The sequence below is a fragment of the Solea senegalensis genome, linkage group LG21 (assembly GCF_019176455.1).
Source record: "Solea senegalensis isolate Sse05_10M linkage group LG21, IFAPA_SoseM_1, whole genome shotgun sequence".
In the NCBI taxonomy this organism is placed as follows: domain Eukaryota; kingdom Metazoa; phylum Chordata; class Actinopteri; order Pleuronectiformes; family Soleidae; genus Solea; species Solea senegalensis.
Genome location: NC_058040.1, coordinates 11,006,098 through 11,013,459, shown reverse-complemented (window position 1 = coordinate 11,013,459; position 7,362 = coordinate 11,006,098).

Sequence of the window (7,362 nt, the reverse complement as noted above, 5' to 3'; positions counted from 1 at the left end):
TCTGAACAAAGACACTCAATGGTTATCTTTTTCTTTTTTTTTAAACTGTGTCCTTAAGGCCTAACAAACATATAATATTGTTTTATCTCATAATTTTATAGTGGTTACATCTGCTTATTTCTATTCACTGGAGGACCGTGTCCATGCATGACCATATGTGCTGGTAAAACATACGTATAAAGTAATGTTTATAGACTCGCTCCAACAATGCTGTTATGTAAAAATCTGCCAAAATCTAAATTTTTCAAGGACGACATGTTATCTGCTCTGACATCGCTGTAAAGGCCTGTCAGCTGACGCCACTGAAGAAATGCACGACGTGACAAAGTGGAGTAAAAGGCCGACTCACCTTGTCCAAACTAACCATCTGTTCAAAGCACCTTGTTTTGAGAGGCAGAGCTGATTCATCATTGGCTGCAAACTGAACCAACTCATTACTGTAAACTTTTTAATTTAGGTAATGTTTAAGTTTAAGATGGGTACATAAAAGGTGCAGCTACAATATCGATCCACACTAGAAGCCAGAACCAGCATCATTTTAGTCCAGTCTTAGCTGCACCTGCTCGCTGTAACATTGATCGTCTGTTGCTGGTTTATTGGAGGTTCCCCACAAAAAGTCGAAAGAAACTTTGTTTTTTCAAACAGGGTTTTAACCTACTCTGTGTTGTATTTTACTGTTTTATTTGCAAAGTTAACCCTTAGAACACAGGGCATTTCAGCTGCGGTAAAACATACAGTATGTAGTGTCTTATATCCTTTTTTCCAGCACAACTTAGGTAATCTGATGAAATGAAACAAATAAATCATTTTTACCATCTATATAAACACACCTGAGCAAAAAATACTCAAAATGTTTAAAATCCGATTGAATTTGTGAAATTTGGGTCTATTTTGTGACTTCTGCATGACTATTGCTTCTTTATATCACTACTAACAATGTGATATAAAATGAATCATAACTTTAACTCAACAACACATAAGAAGACAAAAAAAATGCATTTTTTAAAAGCCTGAATATGTGACCTATAAACACACACACACCCCAGGATGTCCATATAAGGAGTATTCCCACGGTAAATTATCATTGGTGCACATGCAGCACAAATCCATGCCACATGAGCACTAAGGGTTAAAACAGGGTTTTTACCTCTTTGACTTTGGATATTTCCTTTTCATTCCACCCTGTGTTTTGTTTTATTGTTGTTGCTTTTAAAATGTTATTTTCCTTTTATTGTGAAGCACTTTGAGCTGCAGTACTTGTATGAAAGGTTCTACACAAATACAAAAATTTAAGCTTAAAAAATATCAACTTTCAAATGGTTACAATTGTGGTCATTACCGTACGTCCTGGTTTTTCTCTTAAACCCATTATGATCTTGATCGACAGCAGACCAGAACATGTCCACATCAAATATATTGGCTTAATATTTCTGCCAGTGACTGTGCAACACAAACTGTAGTGTCTGTGTGTCTGTGTGTGTGTGTGTAGAAAACAGCTTTATTACTCCAGGGGCAACCAACCCAAAGAACTGTAAAATTGGTCACAGAAAATGGTATCGATTTGGTATTTCAAAGTGCTGTTGTGACTAGACTCGTAATGCTCCTTCGTTAATGCTCTGTCTTTAACCCTCTCCACCAGCTTCATGCGGTGCTACTGGGTAACCTGCTGTACGAGGAAGAAGCTGTGGATTTTTGATATAACGGCAGCGGCTCCATTAGTGTAATCACTTTGCCAAAGTAGAACCCGTCATTAAAGGTATCAGTCTTCGGGTTGTTTACTCATCACCCTTTACCGAACAGCCTGTCAGTGAAGGAGATCCTGTGACAAGATTAAAAGTTGCCTTAATTGATCCTGACTCACACGTTGGTAAGTGTACACAGGGATTTTCCCATTCGAGGTGCAGGGTGACCTTGGCAGACGCAGGAACGGTCCTCCTCATACCCAGAACCTACCTGGGTTGCGGCTTAATGAAATGGGAGATGGGGAGGATGAGCCAGTGCAACCAGCATGTGCAAGACAATGACTGATTGTCCTGGGAAATGCTAACATAATGCATTACCCACCCAATGTAATTGACTTTCGTGGAAGACAACATCCCCCGAGGACTAAGAAGGTCACAGTTTTGGGCAGAAAGCAATGAATGTATGAGAAGGTTAGTGTCAAGAAATAAAGGCAGCAAAATACACACGGATCCATTATCCGTGACCTTGCTTACAGCAGCGTGACTCAAAATGTATGGATGTGTACACGTCGCAATAACTACAGATCGCGACCTTGTGCAACAATTCAGGGGGTTCTCTAAGCCAGGAATATTTTTATTTGCCCACAATATTGATCTTTAAAGGATTGTTGTGATAAAAAAAGGCAGAAATACATAAATGAATTCCTGCCATACGATTTTTTTTCCATCAGGAGATGTGGCGAGGAAGCCGCTTGTAACATTTAACGAGGCCCGCTGACTGAGTCTGGCTCTAGTCTCTGGCCAAATGACAGCATATTTAGTGCCATCGCCCATCAAGCACCTGTCAGTCGGCAGTGCCTCTTACTCTGATTGATGGTTGCCCCCCGGTGTATAGTGAACAGCAAGCCATCTGACCACAGTGTCACTACTGGTGGTTAATGGAGGCCTTGAAGGTTCCCGTTGCTGAACTGAGAACAAAAGTTAGCGGCTCGTCTTTTGCCAACCACCACAATCAAACCAATAAACATACGGCAGTGATAATACGGCAATTAATTTGGTGGCCCGTGGTCCAAAACTGGCCCGCTAGCATCAGTATCTGGGCCCGGCAGATGATTTAACAAATCTGATCCAAAAAAATGACAATTTCAGAGCTTTTATTCTGAATAAATATGATGCAATTCAAATAGATTCTGTTGCTAGAATTGACAGTTAGCGCTTTCACAGTGAGCAAACAACACGTTTGCATTACCACAATTACGTTGCGGTATGTGCTATCGGAAAAATTCCAACAGTTTCTGAAAGCTGAGAAGTTGCACGTCAAAGCCAACATTAAGAAGTGGTTATTACAGTAATGTCACTCAGGAACCTGGTGAATCAGTGTCTTTGTCACCAGAGAAGAGAGAGTTGATACATCTCGGCATTCCCCTTAAAGTCATGTTTTTTGTTCCTTTCTGTCATTTTTCTTGTTTCCTGTTTTATTTTTAAACTTACCTCTCCTCTCACTTCCTGCCTCTGTGTGTTTTCCCTCCAGTCTTGATTGTCTGCCCCACCCTCATTAGATTCACCTGTGTCTCGTTGTCTCCCTTCTCCTCATGTATATAAGCTGTGTTCCCTTTCCCCTCTGTGCCACTTTGTGTTTGTACCTCCATGTTGAACGGTTCAGCTGTCTTACTATTCATCGTGATCTGTTTTTTGGACGATTGCCTGTTTACCGAACCAACCTTTTGAGATAAGTGAACTGATGTTGTTTTTGAAACCTGAACGGTTTGGAGTACTTTTGTGGAGTACCTGTCTTAACACCTGTAAACTGATGTTATAAATATATATATTATATTGTTCAAATTTCACATTTAATACGCAAAAGCTGGTGTTCATGTACAACTACAGTGGGTTTTTTTCTCGAAATAAAACCTTTTTAAATGGCTTATGCAGTATTTTAACATGCAATAAACTGTAAATAACTGCCAGATATTGACCGTTATTCAATAATGGGCAAAAGCACTTGACATATTCTAGTCCTTTTATGGTTAAAATAAGGAGAAACATTTCAGGCTTAGGTGTTAAAGGGTTAAACTAAATGTTTGGTTTAAAAAATACAAATAAAACACTACTGCTGTATGTTAATAACCAGGTTTGCGGAGTAAATGTCAATAAAAGAACTACTAATACGAGCATTTTAGGCTCAAAGAAGAAGAAATTTAAATGATGCACAACAAATATGAACAGTATAAGTATGTATCTTACACGCAAGTCCACGTTATTGTTATCTTAAAGGAATACTTCACTGATTTGCATTTAGCTTTGTATTACTAGAATAGGGGTAGTATTTTTGAAAGATTGTGACAATTGGTCCGAGGCTTGAAACTGCAACACTGATTCTGCACTTTTTAAACCCACTTGTAGGGTTTTCATTCCCAGAATGTAAACAGAGTCCGCCATCTTTGCTAACAGTTATGCTAACAGGACTAAGTGTCACTGGTGGGCACGTAACAAAGAAAAGAATGAAGATATTTCTCAACTCAGGGGAAACTGAGGTTGGGAAGCACAATTTTTCAAAAACACTACCCTTAGTAATACAAAGCTAAATGCAAATCAGTGAAGTATTCCTTTAAGGCAGCAAATATGGGTTTTTGTTTGTGACTGAATATGTTTCAAGACTTTTGCCTGATTAAGATACGATTTTTTAAAGCAACAGAAACCACATTTACTTGCTGATCCTTGCACTACGGTATGTCTTCAATATGGCATTGATCTTGATATCCAGACTTTGATACTGATTCTGAATGATAATTCTGTTTTGACCAGTTACACATTACGCTAAAGCGGCCCAGCCGTCAAACACAGAGCTAACGTCTGCTCAGGGGGCGAGTGTAGCACAATACATCAAGCAGGAGACAGATTTGAGTATTTATTTATGATAAGTAAAAGCTAGAGAGTTTATTGTGAGCGTTCAAAAGACGGTGATGAATGTGCACTTGATGCTGCTCACGTTATTTACCGCCACAATGTTTCACTGTTTAGAAGCGGCAGGTTATGAAGACGGACAGCCACTCGCATCCAATGACTCGCTTTGATGCTAAAATATTTATCAACGCAATGATCTGTTGTTGTTGTTGTGCGGGGAAAACGAGAGAGAGACATTATGCTTTAGCAACAAACCTCCGTAGTAAAAAGAAGAGTGGGGCTTTTTCACACGGCAGCGATATTTCAGTTCAATTGTTGCTCCATAAAAAGTGGAGAGGAGGGTGAAAGTTTTACTGTGGCAACAGATATCTTATGTGACAAGTAAAAAGAGTTTAAATCTTTAATGTCTGATGGGATAATTTTGTATCTGTAGCAGAGATTAAAAAAAGAAGGAAAAAAACCCAATAATCTTATGTTGGACTTTAATTAGAAAAGAAACAGGTGGTGATTTTCTCTTGTGTCTAATCAGATAAGTCTTTCATATTGTTTTCTGTGAACAATGTCAGTGCAGTGGGGGGTTGACCACACACGAGACTAATTCTGTTTTTGCACAGATTATCTTCTCATACATATGTAATTAGGAATAGAGTAAAACACATGTGATAAAAGAGCAGGAGGATATTTTTCCCCATGTTTCCCAGGAGACAAAACTTCCATCAGGTCCTTCCTACAGAACATGAAGTTTCTCCTTAGAGCTGTTGTTTGTTCCCACCTGTCAGGATGTTTTTTAGTGTCAGCTGCCATGTTCTCCTGATTGTGGGATTAAAGGGACGGAGTATCAGGATTGCGGGGCCGGAGATAGCGTCGACGCTTGACAACAACATGATGGCAGCCACGTTGTTTGACGTGTGATGTGTCTTCTCCAACAAAACTGATCTGGAACACACACACACATCTGTCAGAGAGCGATTTATTTTTTTTGCACACACCAATTAGTGATTGTGAATTTGACCTCTGCATTTAACCCCATCCCTATTACACGTAAGCCGGATGCAGGAGCAGTGGGTAGCATTTTATCTGCACCCAGGGAGCAATGAGGGGTTGCGTGAACCAGTGAGTTGCCTGTTCCCAATTCCTGTCCTTCATGGGCTGCCATGATATACAGAACCATCTAACATAAATTAGATTAGATTCAACTCTATTGTCGTTACACATGTACAAGTACAGGGTAACGAAATGCAGTTTAGCATCCAAAGAGCAGCAAGCGCAGTATGTACAGTTAAAGAGCAGTTATGCACAGTAGAATAGGTAAGTATATAGGTAAGTAGTAAGAGCAGTATAATTAAGTGGGAATATGCACAGGTAAGAGGGAAAATGGAAATGGTGGGGATATAGTAACATGAAATAGATTATATTCATGATATACAGATGTGAAGGTGGTCAAAATATACAGATGGGTTATGCACAGAGGTATAAATACTATGAAAATACTAGATTCAGCATAACACAAACAGGTCTCCATTAAAATCATGCAAGTGTCATGTGACTGTGTGAGATTGTTTAAATTGCTTTAAGATCTTTATCAACATGATTTACTGATTCTCTTTTTTTTTTACTGTGCACACATCGATTATAGGAGTAGAAGTAAAAGGGTAAAATTAGTGTTTTCTTACAGTCATATGCTGATAACTATATATTCTGTATTTTCTCATAATTAAATATTTTTTGTTGAGCCAGGAGACTTGGAAAACTGGCATCTTCTCATATAGTAGTTGACATTATGTAGACACTATTTCATGAAACTTTTTAACATTTATCAGACATATGGCTCCACAATTTGACTTCATTTGTAGCCCAAAATAGATGTAGACCTTCCAAAATCAGATGTATTTATTCATCTCGCATATCAAGCACATGATTAATTTTCATTCTCCTCCATTCTCTTCCCTTTTATAGATATGCTTTTTTCCTCCTTGTTTCAACCAATAGAACCAATACGTTTCTGTATTGCTGTGTTTTCCCTGTTACTGTTTTTTTCATGTTGTTTTGCTGTCAATATGACCATAATCATAATCATAATCATAATCCTCCATATTTTAGAAAACCAGGAACAGCTATTCAGATTCCTGTGCCACACCTCGTTGGTCCCCAGACAATCCTCAGGCGGTCAAAGATATTAAGTCATTATATTTTAATACATCACTTGAATACATGGTGATTTGAAAATTCAATTAGCTCTAACTTTTATGTCTTATGGTGCTCTTTCTTTCTTTTTTTTCTCCTTGGCCCTCATTTGGCTGCGAGACGATGAATTCCATCACTTACTGGCCGCGGAGCCTCGAGATTAATGTTTTCGTCACGATGCCAGATAATTATTGCAATTACTGTTAAAGACAATGAGTGCCATCTGCCATGGCAACAGGTAATTTAAGGGATCCATCACGCTCCGCTGACACAGGGAGAAGGATACAGCGACGGCGCAGACAGTCGTCTGGTTGTGTCTTAACACGAAGTGATGAGTTTGTTTTCTTTTTTAAGACGTCGCAGTCTGGTGCGAGGACTTTTTCCCCGGCTCTGCTGAGTGCCAAGAAATGAATAAAACATTCCAGAACCTGAATGGTTTCCCCTTAATTTTAATTGAGCCCTGTGTTTTACAGGATGGTGACATCCTGTAAACCCTAAACCGGCCCTCCTCCAAGAGGCCTCTACCTTGTGACCCCCGGGGATTCACGTACCAACTGAACTGACAAATTAGTATTAGTTCGTTGTCCGAGGC